The sequence below is a fragment of the Lemur catta genome, chromosome 24, assembly GCF_020740605.2.
Source record: "Lemur catta isolate mLemCat1 chromosome 24, mLemCat1.pri, whole genome shotgun sequence".
Classification (NCBI taxonomy): domain Eukaryota; kingdom Metazoa; phylum Chordata; class Mammalia; order Primates; family Lemuridae; genus Lemur; species Lemur catta.
The window spans coordinates 1,651,014-1,672,287 of NC_059151.1; the positions used below are offsets into that span (position 1 = coordinate 1,651,014).

At 45.0% G+C, this 21,274-nt stretch overlaps 2 long non-coding RNA genes across 3 annotated transcripts in view; both read right to left on the minus strand.

Annotated features, from left to right (window-relative positions):
- Positions 1 to 2,566: 2,566 nt before the first annotated feature.
- Positions 2,567 to 21,274, minus strand: part of LOC123627379 — a 216,840-nt gene continuing 198,132 nt past the window's right edge. For both annotated transcript variants that reach the window (XR_006731261.1, XR_006731260.1), the window contains one exon: positions 2,567 to 2,621. This is a non-coding gene — a long non-coding RNA (uncharacterized LOC123627379). The remainder of the gene's footprint in view (positions 2,622 to 21,274) is intronic.
- Positions 15,846 to 18,056, minus strand: LOC123627378. The gene is made up of 3 exons (XR_006731259.1): positions 18,011 to 18,056; positions 16,423 to 16,619; positions 15,846 to 15,929 (listed from the first exon to the last, which is right to left on the minus strand). It is a non-coding gene; the product is annotated as an uncharacterized LOC123627378 (long non-coding RNA).

Below are 21,274 nucleotides of genomic sequence, written 5' to 3' on the forward strand. Positions count from 1 at the left end.
TCCTCTGTTTTCCACGTGGAGTTTTCACGTGATCCTCCCTTCTCCCACAGCAAGGAAGCAACACTGGTCCCCGATTCACCCTGGGGCATCGCAGTTTGGGTGATAAAAATCCCTTCTGGGTCCAGTTTTCAGCCTTACCCTCAAAAGAAAGTTTCTTGGTAGCCGGGAAGAAAGTGTGGACTCCAGGCAGATTGATCCCAGGTTTCAAACATCCGCCCCAAATGCCGCCTTCGATGGGCCCCTATAATGGGAGGTTGACTCTGCTTAGATTTTCAGTGGCATTTCTCTTCTTCCAGGTAGATGGATGTCAGAGCCGACTGCGAAATGAATTCATTACAGTAATTCTCAGCAAGTACAGGAAGCTCAGAAGCCACAGCGATGAGGAAAGAGAACAGAGAGCAAGAGCATCTTTTGGGAGGGATCTCACTCGACCCAAGACAGTCCTAGAACACGGGGCGGAAGATCTGCCTGCAAACTCCGCCCGGTGGAGGAGAAGGACGCAAGAATCGCAATATTACAGACAACATCACAAACCAAGGTGGTCGAACTGCACCAGACTCACTCCCACCCTCTGAAAAGCCTTGCAAACAATCCCTCCCCGACGACTTCATACTGCTGTTCCCAGTTCCCAACCAGCGAGTAACTCAGCACTATCTATTCATTGGATTGAAATGAAGTTTAGCCAAGAGACCCCTCAAGCGTTCATTGACTTATGACCTCAGCCTTTGAAATGGCTTCTCTCGGCCCCCACAAAGCAGTGGTCGTTCCAGACCCTGTATCCACAAAGTCAGAGGCGTGGGGCTAGGAGGGACGCTGGTGCCACAAGGCAGTGAAGGCTGAAACGGTGGCCAACACATTTTGTGACATCTAGGGTGTGCTTTCTGGGTCGGTTGGTTTAATCTTTGGGCCACATTTTACTCCCCTCACTGTGACCTGAAGTCAGCAGAGGGGAAGTGCAGACAGTGCCGAACACAAAGTGCGGACACACGATCCCAAGAAGCTCGGGCCGCTCCCCTGTGACGACAGCCAGACGTCAGCCCCGCGGACAGGAAAACAGCTTCCCTTCCTGCAGAAACTGCAAGAAACTCTGGTTCCGCCCACATGTGTCTAGAAGTTGGAGAGAAGCCTATTTCAAGAACTGTTATGTGTTTGGTTTTGGCTTTTCCTGGCAGTGACTGTGTTTCATCCTAGATGTCGGCTGTGTGTGATCCCGAGATGCAGCACAGCAGCGAAGGACCGGACGGCAGAGGGGACACCGGGGACCCCGTGGTCCCTCTGTTAACGTGGCCTGGAAAGTGTGTTTGTGCTTGATCGACTCACCTGAGTTCCGCTTCTCTTTCTGAAACACAACACCACCTTCCCCCATTTCCTGAGCTAAGCAAATAGGGGGCTTGGTGTCTCTAAGCTCACTAGTCAGCTTTCCATTTATGCATTTATTCCATTCACTTGTGTAACTCCTTGGTGCTTGGATACACGGTGAACAAAATGGGTAAAAAATAATCCTTGCTCGTGTGGGCTTGTATTAAGTTATTTCATCCGTGCGACAGCCCCACGAGCCAGGTACCATTACGATGCCCTTTTCACAGGGAACTTGCTCGAATCACACAGCGAGCGAACGGTGGAGCCGGGATTCGAGCCCAGGCAGGCCGGCTCTGGACGACCCACACCCTCCCCAGGAGTCTGTGCCCCCCGCTGGGACCCACGGCTGCCACTGCGGGTCCAGAACAGCAGCAGTTCAGGCATAAATATGCAGTTTCTAGAGGCAAAGTCCTCAATGCCACCGGAACGTTTAAATAAAAAACTACTTTAAAGTTAGTATGGTGGCTGAATTTAACACCAAGACGTCCATGGCTAAAAGCACTCTCTTTCCTTCTAGCAAGGTCTCGTAGGCAGGGGAAGGCGTGTCAAAGAGCTGAGAGACCAGAGGGAGGGACGGCCGGGAGGATGTCACCAGGATCGGGAGAGTGTCACCAGGATGGGGGTGGAGGCAGGGGCTGAGCCCAGGGAATCTCCACGCTTTGCCCAAGGCAAGTCCCGCGAGGGCCAAGCGAATACTTCAAATTTTGGTTTTCACCAGCCTCTTTTTTTTTTTTTTTTGGAGACAGAGTCTCGCTCTGTTGCCCGCACTAGAGTGCCGTGGAGTCAGCCTCGCTCACAGCAACCTCAGACTCCTGGGCTCAAGCGATCCTCCTGCCTCAGCCTCCTGAGTAGCTGGGACTATAGGCATGTGCCACCATGCCTGGCTAATTTTTTTCATATATATATATATTTTTAGTTGTCCAGATAATTTCTTTCTATTTTTTAGTAGAGACAAGGTCTCACTCTTGCTCAGGCTGGTCTCGAACTCCTGACCTCGAGCAATCCTCCCGTCTCGGCCTCCCAGAGTGCTAGGATTACAGGCGTGAGCCACCGCGCCCTGCCTTACCAGGCTCTTTTAATGAGATCAATTTATGTCACCCAAAGAGCTCAAGACAAGAAGAAACAACAGCAAATCAGCTCAAGTCATCCTGTCCAACAAGAAAGGGATCCGTTCCTACCTTGCCTGCCGGCTTCTCAATCAGAGGGCTCGGGAAGCAGACTGGAGTCATGCTGCTGCACACAGGGGACTTCCATTGCTGCTCCTGCAAGAGGGAGACACACACAGGGAGAGATTTCAGGGACCTGGCTGGCTCCCCTGCCGCCTGGAGCCATCCCCTGCCACTCGCAGTAGTGCCTCGAGCACTTGACAGTTGTCACTCGAAATACCTGAGTCGGCGTCTTTGAGTGGCTGCTTCAGTTGCAGCCTGTGTCAACCCGTTAAACCTCGGGCACGGACCCCACTTAGGACATTTCGAAGGAATCCGCACGCACATGTTGACATAAATTGAGACTATTTTCAGCTTCATCTGTTAAGGTATCTTCCTAGAACATAGATCGGACTCTGTGAATCTTTTTTAAAAAATCAACTTCAGTAATATCTCATTGCATAGAAACAACGACCACATGTAAACCTCCGGTTTTCAAATCTCTGAATCCATATGGGATAATTTTCAAAGTTCTCTGCCTGCTACACAGAACCCTTCCCAAAGGGTCCTGATTACTTTTTCAGCTTCAGCTCCAACTCTGTCCCAAATTTATCCTAAATCTCAGGCAACACTGGTCAGTGCATTTTTTGTAACAGTCTCCAATTTATGCCTTTCTCTGTGCTGTTCCTGATTCCTAAAATAGCCTTTCTTCAATATCTGCCTGTGCTGTAAAGCCCAGCTAGGAAACATTGCAAACTCACTGGGAAACATTTCCCTATTTTCTTCTACTTCCGACTAGAGTCAGAATAAATTTCTCCCTACCACAGGGCCCCATGAGACTATTATCAGAGCATGCTGCGGTTTGATTGTGGCCCCCGTAAGTTCATGTGTTGGAAACTTAATTACCATTCTAACAGTATTAAGGGGTGGGGCCTTTCAGAGGTACTCAGGCCACCGGGGCCCCATCCTCATGGTTGCATGAATGTTACATTGTCACAGAGGTGGGTTAGTTACATCAGGAGTGGGAGCTGGATAAAAAGGTATATGCAGCCTCTACTTTCTCTGTGTCTCGTGGACTTGCCTACCCCCTCTCCTCCTTGCCATGGGATGACCCTCAGCAGGTGCCAGTGCTGTGCTCTTGGATTTCCCAGCCTCTAGAACCGTGAGCCAAATAAATCTCTTTTCTTTATAAATTACCCAGTCTGTGAAATTTCCTTACGGCAACAGAAAATGGACGAAGACAGAGTACACTTGTCACTCTCTGCTGGGAATGTGAGCTCCTGAGAACAAGACCCACGTCTTAGTTATCTTGCGTCCTTCACAGTCTAGCACAGGTCTTATAAAACACAGGTGCTCTTTTTTTTTTTCAAGTAAATTTTTCTTTTGTCAGTCAATTTTTTCTTTAGGTCTTCACTCATTTCCAATACACCCACTAGATCCAGTTCTCTCCTACCCACAGCCCCGGTTCTCACGACACACGTTTTTTACCCTCTCTTTTCGATCTTGTTGGAGAGAGACATGAACAGACATATTGCAAAAACTTTACTTGTAGGCACCATTAAACCCCGTAAAATGAAAATGAACTTTAAAAATGATTCAGCAAGGACTGACCCCTCCCCACCCCCTGCTGTCCACTAACGGGCTGTGCTTCTTGAGTAAGAGGAAGATGTTTCGGGGGTCTCACCCAGGAGTGGAGTGTGACCCTCTGGAATCTCTACCCCTGCTGTGACTAATTATCTTCCTCCCTGCCCCCAGGCAAGTCACTTGCACTCTCCACCACGTGGCCCTGAATGCATATGTGGTTTGCGTTATTTACACACACCTTGCAGGGCATTTTGAGACTGATTGCAGTAGTCTCTGTGGTCTAGAAGGCAAAACAGAATTCCTAGGGAGGAGGCCCTGCAGTTCACCCTCAGGAAAAGCCATTCAAACTTCCGACTTCTTCCCAGGGTCTGAAAACAGGGGGTGTAGTTGGATTCCGAGCGAGGTGGCTGTCTGTCATGAGTTACAATGAGTTACAATGAGTTACAATGAGTTACAATGAGTTACAATGAAACCAGCAGCTCATTGCACAGGCCACGTCCCAGCCGTCACAGCCTAATGACCATGCAACCCCACTGGCGCAGGCATGAACGGAAGCCCCAGAGGATCCCGTAACCAACTCCCACCTTCCAGAGATAAAAAGACACTGACCGGCACCAGGAAAAGGGCCCGGCTCTATCGACTGGAAACTGCAACTTTGTTTGTTTGTTTTTTTAAATGAAAATAACACTGTCCGTGTCGATGATTGGGAAATAGGATTCTGTTTCCAGGAAGCCGATCTGCAGACGCAGGTAGATGAATCTGGAGAACTCCGCCCTCCATCACAGGCGGGCCCGGCTACCACGGCAACGGGGGACGAGCTTTCTTGGGGTGTCACCCAGCCTGGTTTTCTCCAGGCCAAACATTCCCTCGATACCTTTACACTGGGTGTACTCGAGACTCAAACAACTCCGCAGTTGCAAAAACGTAGATTTCTTACCTAGACATTATTTGTTTGGTGGGAGAACATGATGCTGAGCCACTCACAGAAGGGAATTTCTCAACTGATGGGTTCACATGCAAAACACAGGGTAGCGGGGCATCAGGGGCATCGAGTTACCACCAGAGTGAGTTTCCCTTTTCCCAGCCCTCACCCTCATCTCAGGCTTCCCCGCAGGATGCTGTTGTTGTCGTCTGGGGTGACTGAGGTTTGCTGTTGTTTCACACTAACTCAGTATTTGCGGAAGGTCAGGGTCTGGCTGCTGAGAATAGACTTTAGAGACAAACTGCTGAAGCCTCAGGCCAAACAGCCATCTTCTGCAGATCTCTGCAAAACGAGGGCAATTAGTGCCCCTTGTCCCTCTTCCCATAATAACCTCAGAGCCCCCCAAAAAGCTACAGAACTTCTCAGAGATTTCCCCATGAAAGGTGCCTGGTGTTACTCTCTAAGACTGGACTCGTGAAAGGAGACCAAAGACATTGTTAAGGCCTTGAACTGTGCTTGCAACTTTCAGTGTTTATCCTCGTGCCTTGAAATGTAAGAGCAACTCCTGGTGCAAAAGGAACGAGGTGAGCTGGGTTTTTAAGGAGTGAAGACATGGGGCTCATTTTGCAGGCTCCGCCGGTTGACTGAGCAGTGAGATCAGTCCGAGTGGCATCGGCTCAAGGCTGCCTCACTGGGTCGCTCAAATGACCCTAGTATCTCTAGAGGAAAGAATGAATCCTCCCTCAGAAATCCGATTCTATACTCCATATAAACACGGACGTTCGTGTCCAGCCACTGCCCGCCCTTCCTCCCGTACCTCAAGGCTAGGAACACACGAGCTGTTTCTGGGACATCGGATTTTGAAGCAACTGGGACCTTTCAAACACTCCATGGGAACAGAGGAAAGAGAACGTTCCTGAACCAGGACGTGACTGCAGACAATTGTCACTGCCCGGGCCCCTGCTCTCTCTGGCCCCCCAGTCTGGCTGTTGAGGCCGAGCAGTGGGGCCCCGACCTCGCCCCACCCCTCCCAGCTGGAGCTCCTTCCTGGAAGGGTTGAGCACACAGACAAGCTGAGGTGGCCTTGGGAAGGGAGGGCCACTGGGCAGAGGGCGATGACCTGTTGACTCACTCGGGCTTGACCAGACTTCCTCCCTTTTTCCACGCTCCAGCACAGCTTTGGGTGGACTCAAGTAAACCGTGCACACTGCTGCATTTCCCCCTTCCTTCTGGGCTACGACCACAGACTCACAAGCGGAGGAGGGTGGTGGGGAGATCAGGCTCAGGAGCCTTCTGGTTTTTAGGTTTTCTAGGCAGGATCCTGCCAGGGCCTGACCTGTTGATACAGTCTTTGCACCTCCCTCACTACCCATTTCTCTTAAACAATCTGCTAAATTTTTGCATTTAAACATCCATTTCCTGGTTGTTTTGCATGCTGAGTTTAAAAAATGCCCCTAGTGTGTTTGCTTTCCTCCCCTAAGGTTTATGCAACTTCAGTGGCACCTGTACCTGCCACAAGGCTCCGCTTACAAAGGAAAGAGGCACATTCCCTTCCTCAGACTCCCATGTGTGAGTTTTCTGCCTGCGTTTACCCACACGCACGTCCATGGAGCTAGACCACTTTGCATCGCATACTTTTATCCACTCAGCAGCAGCAGTTACCTATTTTCTGGGTTGTTACACAGTTTCTGGGTTTATAATATTTACTAGCTACAGTGTTCCATCAACATTCTAAAGCATCACGCATTTGATATCTTAATACATATTTTTATTATTTCCATTTTCCTCTGTCATTAAGTATACTTTTTTTTTTTTTTGTCTTTTGAATCATTTCTTTAGATTATACTTCTAGAAGTAAGATTCCTGGGCCAAAGATATAGACATTTTTATGGCTCTTTTTATTTACTAGCCTATTATTGCTTTTCAAAAGGATGAGACTGTTTTGCACAGCTGTCCCTAATGTGTACATGTATATATACACACACATACAGGTTTATAAATGTACATGTGTATGTACATATACGCACACACACACACACCCAACATTTTTTTTTCTTAACCTCAAACCCCTGAGGAAAATGCCATAATTAACCTCATATTTACAGATGAAGACACATTAAGGATCGCAGAGGTGAAGTAACTCAGTGTCAGATGACCAATGTCCTTTTTATGGGCTTCGTTGCCTTCAAATGCCTGTTCCCAACACGTTCCTGGTTTCAGTGAGTAATTGCTGACTCTGTCTCTGTCCTGTAATTTCAGCTGCTGTCACAGGGAAACCATGACCATGGAGTCAGAAACATGTCAGTGTCATAACCTACTAGGTTTGAAACCCGGAGTAAGTTACTGAACCTTGCAAAGACTCAGTTTCCCCAAATGCAAAATGGGATGATTCCTCTATCGTAGGCTTGTTTGGAGGATTTATATTGAAATTCAGCTCAGCAAAGGAACTTACATAATAAGGGCTAATATTATTTTTCACTGTAATAAAAAAATGTTTTATTGTTATTCTTCCTGGGTGTCTTCCTCAGAGGAGTAAAATAGCAGGTGTCTACAAATCTCTATTGTAATTTAGTAAATACATACCCGCCCATACTGTCAATCAGCAAATTATTCTGTAAGTACTGTAACTTAGCTCTGTGCTAAGTGTATAAAAATTTTTATATAAAATGTTCATAAGGTAAGTAATATGAGTTCATTAAAGTATTTAAATAGAAATTATAACAATTATAAAAACTACAAAAGGTATAGAATATTTAGACATTTATTAAATAAGCTTAAATAAATGTTTACTTTAAAATTTTAAACATTCAACATGTAAAGCATAATTATAAATATAAATTTTAAGTTCACTTAAAACTTATACAATTAAAGTCTCTAAGCAAATGTTTTTTAAAAGTAATCGATTATGTGTTAATAAAATAAGCATAGGTTTATAAAAGTAAATGCTTACAAAATATGTTTATGTCGGCTTTTAAAGAACTTGTAAATATTAATAAGATATTGAGTGGAAAACACATTGGCCTGCTAGTCTGAAGACCTGAGTTTGAAAGCTGGCTTTGACACTTGATATGTGACCTTTTGGGGTCTCCATCTCATCAGCAATAAAGAGTATACAGCATATAATTTGCTTTTTTTTTAAAAAAAAAAAAGATCCAACAAGGCAATAGATCTGAAAACAATCAACAATCTTTTATGCATCGCTTTGGAACGTCAAAACCAAGACATGATAGTCACACCATAAACCGGGCATCCACTGGTATGATAGGAACTCCAGATTCTCTAGGAGTTCAGAAAAGATGAGAAAGGAAATGAGAAATCATCTATTTAAACATGAGAAAACTTCACATGGGAGAAAAAATGATTCTCCGCAGTTCTCATATTGTCCCTGGAGGTCAACTTCCTGCCCTAACAGGTCCCAAAAGTCATGAGGAGGAAAGAGGGCGGCAGGGACGCTGTCACTGGCATCTCTGCAGCGGGGCTGCTTGGGGACCTGCAGCACATTCAGGGCAACGTAACAATGGCTAAGAGACATGTTATGTCCCCCCAGATTTCAAAGGCTGAATTGTGCACCCCCCCCCCCCCAAATGTGCATGTTGACGTCTTCACCCTCAGTGACTCAGAACATGACTGTATTTGGACGCAGGGTCATTAAATAGGTAATTAAGTTAAAGTGAGTTCATTAGGGCGGGCCCTAATCCAATCTGACCGGTGTCCAAAGAAGAGGAGGAGATTGAGGGGGGGGGTACAGAGGAAAGACACAGGGAAAACGTAGCCATCTACCAGGACTCAGGGGAAACCAATCATCCCCATACTTTGATCTCGAACTCCAAGCCTCAAGTCTTCATGTTAGGAAAAAAAATTTTCTGTTGTTTGAGCCGCCTAGTCTGCGGTGCTGTATCACGACAGCCCTAGACTATGGATACAAGGCATCCCAGCGAAACCAAAAGCCCCCAAAACCTCAATGTCAGTGGGAGGGACTTTCGGGCAGAAGGCAGTCGGGTTAGGGGAGGTTTCCGGATGAGCTGGGCAGAGGGTGCCGCAGTGACCATGACAATGACGTAGAAGCTTGAACGGGCAGAGTTCTCTGTGCCAGGACTGTGCAGGCACTAGGGATGGCAGTGAATAAGACGCAGTCTCACTGTCCAAGCTCCCTCGAGTCTAGTGGGGAGAAAGGTAAACAAATCATGTCTAAAAGGAATGGGGAATATTGAGGACAATATTTGCAGAAGATGCAGTGGGAGCAAAAGGAAGAGCATCCAGCACAACCAGGAGAGGAGGCTGGAAGGCTTCCCGGAGGAGGTGATGTATGAGCTGAGCATAAGAGGGTAGAATAAAACGTAGGTGGACAAAGAAGAGGTGTGGGATGGTCCGGGGATACGAAAAGAGGCTTACGGTGCTTGAGGAAGAGGAAATACCGTGAGTGCTAAAAAAGAAAAGGGGGTGTGGAATAAAAAGAAATGCTGAGCTTTTTTGTGAAGCATAAATACTCTGGTGCTGATTGAGACTGGGATGGCGAGAGACGGTGCAGGAATCACTTTTGTAAGTTATTTGAATGGATTACTTGGCAAGCAGAGAGGACGATGCATTTGCAGGGAGGAAGGAGTGAAAGCCAGGCGACTATTTAGGCTGCTGGTGCCACAGCCAGGAAGGACAGGCTCGTGCCTGTGCAGTAGCAGAGTGGCTGGAGAAGAGGGGACAGACTGAAGAAACAGTGTGGGATTAAAATCATCAGAACTTATCCATTGGCTGGAAGTGGAGGCTGAGCGGGAAATGATCCCTGGCAGGTTTCTAGGAAGTGGGGCAGAAAGGCAGTCGAGACGAGGAGTCCGGACTCTCGCTAGGATTACGAGAGAAGAGAGGACGTGGCAGGAGCACGGTGCAGTGCAAGGAGGGACAGTTTGTGCAGGGTAGGGTGTGTCTTGACATCAAAAAGCGCAAAGAGCATTCACCATTTTGCAACTCTGGTTTTGAACACACTGTTCTTTGATGTGAATTTTGCGCTACATTCTGGCCTCAACCTGTCTTCCTATCTCAACCTGAACTTTTTGCTGCAGCTAAAATTTTCCGCCATCAACCATGCATACGCTAAGCTTATTTATTCCTCGGTCCCTTCTCCTTTTTCTCCAGTTCTGACTGATCCTGGCTCCACCCTCTACTAGGTGTGGGAACTTGGGCAAGTTGCTAAATCTTTCCAATCCTCAAACCTCCTGGTCCACCAAATTTGGATGATGCTAATAATGCCCATCAAACAAGGTTGCTGTGCAGGTTAAATGAAACTAACGCGGGGTTCCACGGGAAGACAGGAAGAAGGCTCTCACCCAGACGTGAAGGTGGAAAGGGGTGAGGGGTAGGAAAGCCAAGGAATGTCACAGAAGTGGGAACCCCAACTTCCATCTGCTTCCACTCATAAATGTCTCTTCCGTGGACTTCTGGAAGATCCTCCACTCTTGCTCCCCTCCGACCTGTTCTCTGCACTACATCTGAGAGATCTTTCTAGAAAGAAATCGAATTGTTGATCCTCCCTCTCTATTCTCTTCCCCCTCGAAGCAAACACTCCAGAGTGTCCCACTGCTCTTAGGCGCAGCCTGAAATTTCATCTTGGCCGACGGGGCCTTTCTTGGTCCGGCCTCTTCCTCCCTCTCCGGACTCACACTGCACCTCTCGCCTCCTTCTGTTAGAATCTTGAATGTCAGGTTTTTTCCTGCCATGGAACCTTTCCTTCTGCTCTTCTCTCTTCCAGGAAAAATACTCTTTTACCTCCCAGCACCCCCACTGCTCACGTCTCTTTCTGAGTTAATCCAACCTTCCCTTCAGTAGGGGCAGCTTGACTATAATTTCCATCGGGTTACAGTCACCCCTTTCTGTGCCTTCATTCTACAAAACGTTTCTGCTTTGTAACTCCCACCAGCATTGCAATGATTTGGCCATTCCTTTTTTGCCCATGTATTTGTGTGGCTTTTAATAAGAGAGTACATATCATCTGTCACCATTCCACATGACTCTAAGCTCTCTGTTCTTGTCCATCACTGCGTCCCCAAACTCTAGCGTAGCACCTGGGATATCAGAGGCACTCAACAAATATTTCTCAAATAAAAAAACAAATAGTTAAATAAACAAATGGATGGATTCCTACGACAATTCTTCCAGTAAGAAGGGGGTAGGCAAAGAAAACGGGTAGAGTTTTCTAGGCACATACATAGACAGATGGGAGAGCGAATATATCTTGAGTAACTGCAACTTCTGTGAAAGGTCATCGGTGTGCAGCCGGCTTGAGCTGGGCAGGGCCAAACCACGAAGGACCATAATTATGAAGATATGGGAAAGCAAGGAAAATATTTTAGGCAAGAAACATCTGCATTGGCCACGTGCTCTGCAAGAATCGCTTTGATGTCATGGTGAAGAATGTATTAGAGGAGCCTGAGGCTGGAGGCCCGGAGATCAGACATTATTCTGGGAACAAAAATAAGGGGATATAGAGAAGAGGTCAGATTGGGGAGATTCGATCTGTCTCCCTCATCAAGCCGAGCTGCAGGATGATGCTGAGGTCTCCTTTCACGTGACTTGGCTCTGTGCCCGTGCTTGGCGAATGCCCAGACTTCATCTTCTACATGTATCCAGATCCCTGTTGAGATCGTGTTGTGTCTTTGTGGTCCCAAATAAAAGAAGAACAGAGTGGAGGTGCCTCTAGAGTTCGGGTGGGGAATGGGAAAGGAAAGATGTCAACCAAAGGCATAAAAACCTGCTCATTGATCGGAGATGCCGGGTCTCATCCTAACTTTTAGAGTTAGGTGTACTGCTTTCGATCCCGGACAAAGGAACAAAGTGTGCACAGGTAGTGTGAATAAATAATCAAGATATAAATAAATTATGGTAGATACCCTTCTGGATGACATTTTGGCAACAAATTACTTTCGTGATAGCTCATTCAGGACCAGCTCCATGGGCGTACGACTGGCACAGTACACAGGACTCAGCACTCAGAAAGAACCGGTGCTTGGTGGAATGCTATACTGTCGCCATTTTTAAATTTTTCATAACTTTATCTTTACACTCTGTTTTATAAGTGAAGTCAGACAGGGCAACAGAGGAGGTACACGGCAGAGGAGATGAGCACAATGTCCGTGTCTGTCTCTCCTTGTCACCCATTAGCATGTAGTGTTTGCCGTGACCATGAGCACGGCATTCTAGTGGAACCGCAACGTGTGGGGGTTCAGGGACATTCAAATCAAGTACGAGATGAGTATGTTGCGTCTTCAGCTGAGTGAACAAGAATGCTGACAGCCCTGAGAGGTTGTGCTTTCCACTGGGACCAGAACTTGCTTCCGACGCACCATGAAGGCAATGGTGTTTTAAGAAACAAAAACAATCAAAGAACCCTAGGATATACATTTTATTCATCTTAATTTTCTATTAGCTAACCACTTGTGCTGAAAACAATGACACAGGAGGTCACAGAAGGTCCTAGAAGAAGAAGAGATAGGGACATCACCGTCCTTTTCCCTTTAGTCCTTCCTCACTCATCAATAAGTCCAAAGCAGGAAGTGCTGGTGGAATGTGTGTGTTTCAAGAAGTCGCATGAAAGCTGTTGAGTCGGTTGTGCAGGGTGTCCGCTGTTCTGGTGAGAATGGAACACATATGCATGTACGAGCTGCTAAATATAAATTGCATAATCTCAGCGATTCTGAGTATGAATTAAACGCTCTTGCATTTGCCTTTAAGGCTGACATTGCACAATATAAAGATGAGGGATAAAATTCATAGCAATAATTTAAAATTTAATTTTTCTTTACTTGGAATGACAACAAATAGAAAATAAAAAAACACCATGGCAAGCTGAGAGAGAGAGACTACGGAAGACAGGAAAACACTACTTTTTAGCACACTGAACAGCAGTTTTTCCCTACTTTTTTGGACAAAGGACCCTCTATCTACATTTTTCACGGGCCTCTGCAAGTCACGAAGCTAGCCTTGCTGCTAAATAAAGCATGTCCAGGTCCCCAAGCACAGCCAGGACAATCACCAATCCTGTCCACAAGCAGTTAAAAAAAAATAACTGACAAAATTCAGTATTAAAAACCGATTTGTCTATATAAACTGCCGTGGCATTTATGGCCTAAAAGATGAAACTTATAAGCAAATTCATCTTAATATAATATTTGAGTACTATGATAAACTGCACTTCATACATTGCATCACTTTTCCCAAACCAGGAGCTCAGGTAAAATTCAGAGACAGTCAAATTGGATTCCAAAATCACCAAAAACAATCTTGCAAAAACTTAAGAGCTTTATGTGGTCCAGGGTGAAGCCAAGCTTTGGATTCTGAGACTATATAGACAAACAAAATTTCTGTTCTCAAAGATGAAATCAATTAATATTAGCATAAGTTTTATGGAATGCTAAAACAATAAAAACCCCCAAATATCCATGCATTCTTTACACTTGAATGCAACTTTTATGGAAAAGGGAATAAGCTTTTGTTCTCACATTTTCTAGGGCTTTCTCTGTTTCACGAGCCCATGCATTTTGGCTGATACTCTTACATCTTCCTTATAGTGACTCTTGGATCCATTTTTACCAACTTCTGGAAGACAGACCACCCTGAACAGAGTAAAGTGGAAGATTCCTTAACCTCCTCTCCTTGCAGCTAAAAGATTTCTCGGAATCACTCTAATATTTCTAAGAAGTATTAATACTTCTTAGTGGTAGTAAAATTACTACTATATTACTACGTTAGAAGTATTAGTACTTCTAAGTAGTAATAACATTTCCAACAATATAGGCCTTAACTAGTCTTCCTAAAAGTTTGTGCTACTAGAAATTAAGTGGGGTCACCTGGCAGATGACATGCCCAATGGAGTGACAACCCACAGGCACGATTCCCAGTAAGCAGACAGGTGGTACAATTTCAAGTGCAAAGGTTAAAGAGGCCCCACCCATTAATTGCCTGAACTGGAACTTTCTGTCCAGGGAAACATTCATTCTGTGATTAATAATTAGCAGAAGGCTTAATGTATAAAATTCCCTGGGAGAGACGGCATGTTGGTTTTAATTCATGATAGGGGGGACAGTGGCTGAGAGCAAATAATCTGTCAAAATCAGGTTTTGGTAGGAAAGAGGGCAGAGAGGAATGACAGTGACCGCGGCTGAGAGTGGGGTAGAGTGAGGCACGTGAGATGCATCTGCCCTGTGACTGGGTTTGGGGCCTCCATGACTGCATGTTCCGCACCGCAGTGATTTATGAGCCAACAGCCATCCTCGCCATTTTAATCTCGGTGGTAACAGCAGAGCTCTTCCCGGGCTGGACTTCAGAGCAAGAGCGGAGGTGCCGCCTGCGTGGCAACGTTGGACGCGGAGTTCGGAGCACAGCATCGCGCGCTGCTCGTGTTACTTTTCAATTGTTAAACCAGCTGTTTCATTTCCAGCACTGGAAAGCGTGACCCATTATCCAAACTCCATTCAGACTGAAGAGCGCAGCATTTAGCATGAGAAGATTTACTCCTCAGGAGGAAAGTAAAGACACTGGGACCATTTCTCCTACCTGCTCTGCCCGCTTCATGGCTTTGCTGCGAGCCGCCACTCTGGTCGGAAACTGTGACAGAGGCACCCTTGACATTGTCTTTCATCTCCAGAGCAACACTCCACGCGATAAAGCATGTGAACGTGACTTACAAGCTAGAACACACGCAAATGTCAGTTTATCTCTCTCTCTCAAAAAAATAATTTACAGTATTATTTATTTTAGTAGAGAGGGTGCAAGCCAATAACCTTTTCATTTGGAATTTTATTATGAAAGGTAAAAATAAAAAAGCAGACACAGGGCGTGTTTCACAACACGGAGTCATCTCTGCCCCGTGTCCCTTAGTGGGCCAGACTGTCCTCTCATTTCTCTAAGCCAGGCAGGGTGTGGTATCCCAGACCCCTCAGGCCAACGAGGACAGAAGTTTTCTCTCCCTGCCTTCGGGCAAGCAGCCTCCGGCTCAGCAACCTGAAGGCCAATTAAGACCCCACCCTGAGATTCATTGTGCCATCGTGTATGGCTATTGTTCACTCAATGCCACTGTTGTGTAGAATTCCATTCTGTGACTATATGCAATGCATCCATTTCCCTGTTGATGGACATGTGTATTGTTTTCAACTTGGGGCCATTACAAATAATGGTGCTATGGACATCCATAGCCAGGCCTTCGGGTGCACATATGTACATTTTATCCTGTGGGGTGTATAGATGGGAATAGAATTGCCAGATCCTAGATTCTGCCAATATTCAATTTTAGTAGACAATTCCAGTAGTTTTCTAATACATTTCTTTCCCTGCTTATACTGGCCAGAGCTGGATTCTGTTGCTTAAAAATACGAAGTACGTGAAAAAACTGGAGAGGAGGATTACAGGTTGAGAATAGCAGGAAGAAAGGCCCTGGGGCCTTTAGGTAACCACTTTGTGCTGACTGCTTACTCCGCAGATACTGTTCCCACATGTTTACTCACACACGTCTAGATAGATAAATAGATAGAGATGGACAGATAGGTAGGTAGGTAGATAAAGCCAGAAATAATCTCAGTTAATCATTCTTCCTTACCCATTGTACACAAGGCACTGTTAGGCAAAACTCTATGAAATAAGTATTATTAATATTTATTTAGGTTAGAAAACTGTCCTTTATTAAGTTTAGATAACTCGATTAAGACTAAATATTAAATAACGACAAAGCAAGAATTTAAACCCAAGATTGTCTGTCTCCAATGGCTATACTGTTCACCAATGTAACACACTGATAGAGACTATTTTTAAAGCCAAGAAAAGAGTTAACAATCTCATAAAGGGTATTTAGAGCGGATTCTGTTAACTCTAAATAATACGAAACAGCAGCAACCATGTTCCAGGGTTCTTCCTTTTTTCCACCGTCTGTGTAGATCATCCTAGGCAAGATGTAGATGTGTCATGAGAAAGACAGAACATTCCAGGGAGTGGAGAACATGACAAACTGTTTGTGAATATTCTCCGTTTACTGGTGGATGCTGACGCTGCATTCCAACTCAGCTAAAATCAGAGTCTTAGGTAACAATGGTAACTCATAATTATAAAATATTTTGCATCCCTAAAACATTGCAGGTCAGAATGCTGCCAGGTCATAAAACATGACATATTTCTTTACCATCCATACTCAAGTCTTTCTTTAAAAGATGCCTTTTTTTCAGAGTGAGTGCAGACTAGAGAGGGAATATAATTTTGTTTGCTATTATGATTTGTTTTATTTCATTATCACAGATAAATACTAAATTTGAGTCAACTTATCAAAAGACTGTACAAATTTAACCTGTAAGAATTTTACTGATTGTAAGATGGATGTATTTTCATTGGTTGGTTAGCGTGGAAAGGCTCATACATGTACAATAACATTCAGGTAATTACCCTTATTTAGTTGTAATCCCATATTTCAAGGAGTGTTGCTGTCATTATGTGGGTGGTGGCTTATTGATGTTTGATTGTCATAAATTGTCACTGGTTCAGGGACCCTGATACATGTATCAGGAACACTTCATTCAAATAAAGAGGATCCCATCCTTGGATAAGATTTCCCTCAATTCTTGTTTTAAGTTTCTATGATTCTAAAACATAGATAACATTAAAAGAAAATTTAAAAAGCTGGCTACTTTTGGCACACACTTAAGGTCATTTCTGCCTCTCCTGTAACTGTCCCTATAAAGTTATGTCACATCAAAAGGACACATCGGAACCCACTTGGAAATCAGTAGTAACAATCATCCCCTAAGAAAGGGCTTCCCACGATCAAATAGGAAAGGATAGAGTAGGCCCGTAAGAAGAGTTGAAATATTTCCTCTTTGCAGCTTATTTAATTACATTGTTTCATAAGCCAATTCTATTTTGAAAACCTCTCTCTGAAAACGACTCCTGAGCAGTTACAGTATCATCTGTTGCCTGCTGCTTGTAACTTACAAGTGATTGCTGGATGTAAATTGTATAATTAATCAGCCTTAAAGAGAAGCAATAGCTGTGCCCTCCATCCAACTGCAAAGCTAATTTTTGGTGCTGGTACTTTCTATTTTTGCAGCTTGGGCTGATGTGAGCATTTAGCAGCCACGTGCAGGCCAGCTGCTGCTCCCAGCGGTGCCCTTCAGCCTTCAGAAAGTGGGCAGCGGCCTCCTTCGTGAATGGCACCAGGTGAGCCTACACACCTTGTCATACTTCACCCTCAGTCGTGTCCATACCCGGGGAGAGAAACGCAGCCTCTTCTGCAAAAGGGCAGATGCCCACAGACAACCAGCCCCCCTGTGCACCTGCAGGAGAACGTGGCCCCCGTGACCCAAGTGACACTCCTTCCCACCCCCAATGCTCTGAAGGAACAGTTTATTCTTTGTGAGTGTCCCTAGCATTTAATTTATAATCATATTTTCAAAAAGATAACTCTGGAACCGTGAAAATGAACTTGACAGCTAAAGACACATTGAGGCAGAATTAAACTCCTGATGGAAAACTATCAATTTAAGGCTTTGCAGTTTTTTCAAAACCCAGCTAAGAAACTCAGAGGATGAGCCAGCACTGCGGGTTTGGAACCTGGCATTTAGGTGTCTCCACCTGTCAGAGGTGTCTCCAACCTGGTATTTAGTGTCCCTGAGTCACCCTCCCTCTAATCTCCCGTTCGTCAATGTAGATTTTAATGGATTTTTCTTGGCTTAGGAAAGCTAAAAATACAAACTTAACATGGCGACACAGCTATTATATTTCTTCTCAGCATAGTATCTTTTAATATTAGTGTATGCATATAAATAGTAAAAAAAAAAGAAGAAGAAAAAGAAAGGAAAGAAGGAAAAACAAAAGTTGATCCACCTTAACTTACTGCTATATCTGTTCTATATCTGCACTCTATGTGACCTGGCATGATAAGAATTGAGAACTTCTAGTACTGACCACCAAATAAAATAGAGAATAACAGAAAACATTATGACAGAATTCACAGAGTGGGAAAGAACTGTCTTACCAACTTTATTCCAGGAGACTCCCCCTGCTCTTTGGCTGAACTTGAACTCTGGTCTCTGTGAAAACTATTTGTTTTGGCTGAAATTTGGAATCCAGCTAATGTCAGCATTAGTTTTATCATTAACTACGAATTCAGCTTAATATTAAACTTTAGAATAAACTGAGAGGATTCCTTGGCTTGCTTATTTTTTATAGGTGCCATCCCGACATGTGAAATGGAGCTATGAATTATGTTAAATTAGTAAAAATAATGTTGCAGATGTTTACTTTTTGCAATCTATGATATCCGCCCAATGCATGTGTCCGATTTGAAGGGTCCGGGGCACCCTGAGAGTGACTTTGGTTTGAGAGTATAGGCTATGGCCAAAGCTGTTGTAAACTGGCCGGGCCCATGTGCTTCAGTCTGCTAGAGTTAAGTGTGTGTGTGTGTATGTGTGTTTGTACACACAAATGAAAGAAGGTCCCTCTTCTTTACAATCAGAATCCTAGTCAAAGGACTCTGATTTCAGTTTCCCGTGTAAATGTTTCACAGCGATTATCTCTGATTTGTAATCCATGGGGACAAGGATACTATGTTTTATTCACTGTTGTGTCCCGAGCACCTACCATCCTGCCTTGCACAAAAGTGACAATATATTTTTGAGTCCTTGTTGCTGAGTTGTGTTCTGAGTGCATTTCTATAACTGCTAAAATCTTTTTAAATAATGAACCTACATTTATGACAATGAAAAAGAATGTTATTTCTATAATGCTTAATATTCTACTTCTTTCACTTATATGAGCCAACTTGTGAATTAGTCTATCCAGAAATTAAAATTTTGAAAATTTGAGAGGAATAGGACATGTGTAACTGTTTCCTTGCGCTGCCTTCCCGTACGACCTTCTGCAAATATTTCCCACGAGGAACGGGGGGAATTTATGAAAACTGGGTCTGCTGACACCATGCACAACTCCGCCTGCCAAGTCTGAGCGTTCAAGGTCAGTGGCTGAGCTGCCAGGATGGAATTTCCTTCACAATAAGATTAAAAAAAAAGCCAGAATCTGTTGTTTTCAGAAGATCGGAGCACTTGCTTTCCCTGCTTAATGGGCCTTGGGGGTCGGGTCCACACGGACGTCTCTATTCAGAAAGACGGATTCCACGGGAGCAACTTTTCAGTAATGGGAGGTAAAAACAAATTTCCTTCCGATGAGGGAAAAGGGAGGAAGTACCGAAAGGCTCTGGTTCATGTAGGAATGTTCAGGGCAGGCCAGCGAGACTTGACCGAATCACTGGAGTGGACCAATGACTACTTCTTGCCATTCTACTGCTATTTTTTCCTTTAATTTACCGGAAAAAAAAAATTGCCTTAAGTGTTGCTCATACTTGTACAGTAACATTCATGTAGTTATCATTGTTTAGTTCTAATCCCATATTTCAAATCTTCTAAACCGGATTCTGTGCTCTCCAAGAGCTTTTTGTGTGAGATATTCGCGATAGTTCTGCAGCCTTGGTCACTGGCTACGGCCGATGAGTGTCCCTCGCTACGACTGGTTCTCCTCTCCTTCCAGGGTACATTCAAGGACTTCCCAGTGTGACTTTGAGGTCATATTGGAGCAAGATGTGGTTCTGGTAAACAAGCTCTGAGCAAACATAAAGAGAGTTTCAAGTTCATCTCGTTATCTCTTCTCTTTTGCAGCAGCAAAATCTTAAGTACCATGTTAAGTGAGGTGATGGTGTCAGAGGATGGCAGAGATTTTGCCAGCCTCGGTTGTTGAGTGACTACGTGATGGAGAACCTAGCATTGCATGTGTTGTACTGTGTTAAGCCAGTAAGATTTTAGGGGCTAATTTGTTACCACAGTATAACGAAGCCTAGACTGACTAACATACAAAAAAACATGTTGAGGACATGCTTAGTTGTCCCTAATAAGAGAAGAAAATCCTCAAATGAAGATTCACGCCTCTTCAATCTGTCCAGGGAATACTCAGATAGTTTTGGACTTACGAATGTGATCTCTCTTCACTTTCTGTGCAAGTAACAGATCAATAACGGAATTCACTCCTTCATTAAACAAGCCATTACTGAACACGGCATTTTCTAGATGTGTTTCTAAACACAACACTGAACAAGACAGAGAACCTCCTGCCCCCGGTGGAGCTTAGATTCCATTAAACTTAGATTCTAGGGGTGAAATTAAAAATAAGTGCGTGAAATAGGTAGTATTTCAGAAAGTGAAAGTGCTATGAATGAAAAGTAAATCAGGGAGGGGGCTGGGGAGTGGCCAGGGCGGGGAACGGTTGCCTTATTCCTGGTGTGTGACAGCGCCTGGCACCAAGCTCCTCCTCAGTGAGTGGGGACAGACACTGGAACATACTGTCACGCTGCGAGCAATCAGCTCCCCTTCAGCTCTTGTCTGGGATTATTCTAACACATCTGTTTAAACGTACACGGCCTTGAGGACCTGCCCTATCTCCTCCGCTGCCCCATAAGGCAGGAATGGCAGGTGTGGTCTCTGTAAAGAAATAGACCAGCCTCCCCTAGAGATGCCCCTGCCCCTCCCCGACTGCTTCCTGCCCTCTCCTATCCCGACTGGTCCTTGCTGGGCTCCTGAATGTCGGTTCCATTTTCTCCCCACAAGCTCCTCTGGACTCTTGGGGTACTTAGTGCTGACAGTTAACCTCCCCAGTTAACGTTGCGTCCCCCTCAAGCACGCGTCTCATTTTCCGAATTAGAGACGTCAGTTGGTATCTGCTCATCCCAACCGCCCCTGGGGAGAACTTTTCACACTCTTAGCCCCTGATAGCACATTTTACATGTTAAACCCCACGATCCCTTCGCTTCCCTTCCTCCTGCCCTCATCCAGGCTTCGGGTAATGACGCTAATGTCACCATCTGAGCCACGCTAATCCATGGGCTTGCTGGTGTTAAAAAAAAGATGAGCTGGGACAACTGAGTTCTCTGTCTCCTAAATTTGAATTAAGTCATTCAGACGGACTATACCAGCTGGTGGTGTGAACTGAAGCTGCAAAACAAAAAACAAAACACCACGAAGCAGAGTTGGGTTCATGGCAAGGATACTCCATCCGAAATCATGAGGCTACAGAAAACCGTGAGTGAGCAGAACAAGCCTACCGGGGAAGGAAAGCAAAGCTGACACTTGCAGGCGGGCCCAGAAAGAAAAGGAAAGAGAGAAAGAGGGCGAACGAGGGCACCTTGTTGCTCCCTAGGGCTGTGCCAGGAGCACATTCTAGTTTCAGTCGAATGAGAGTGCGGAACCCACAGCGA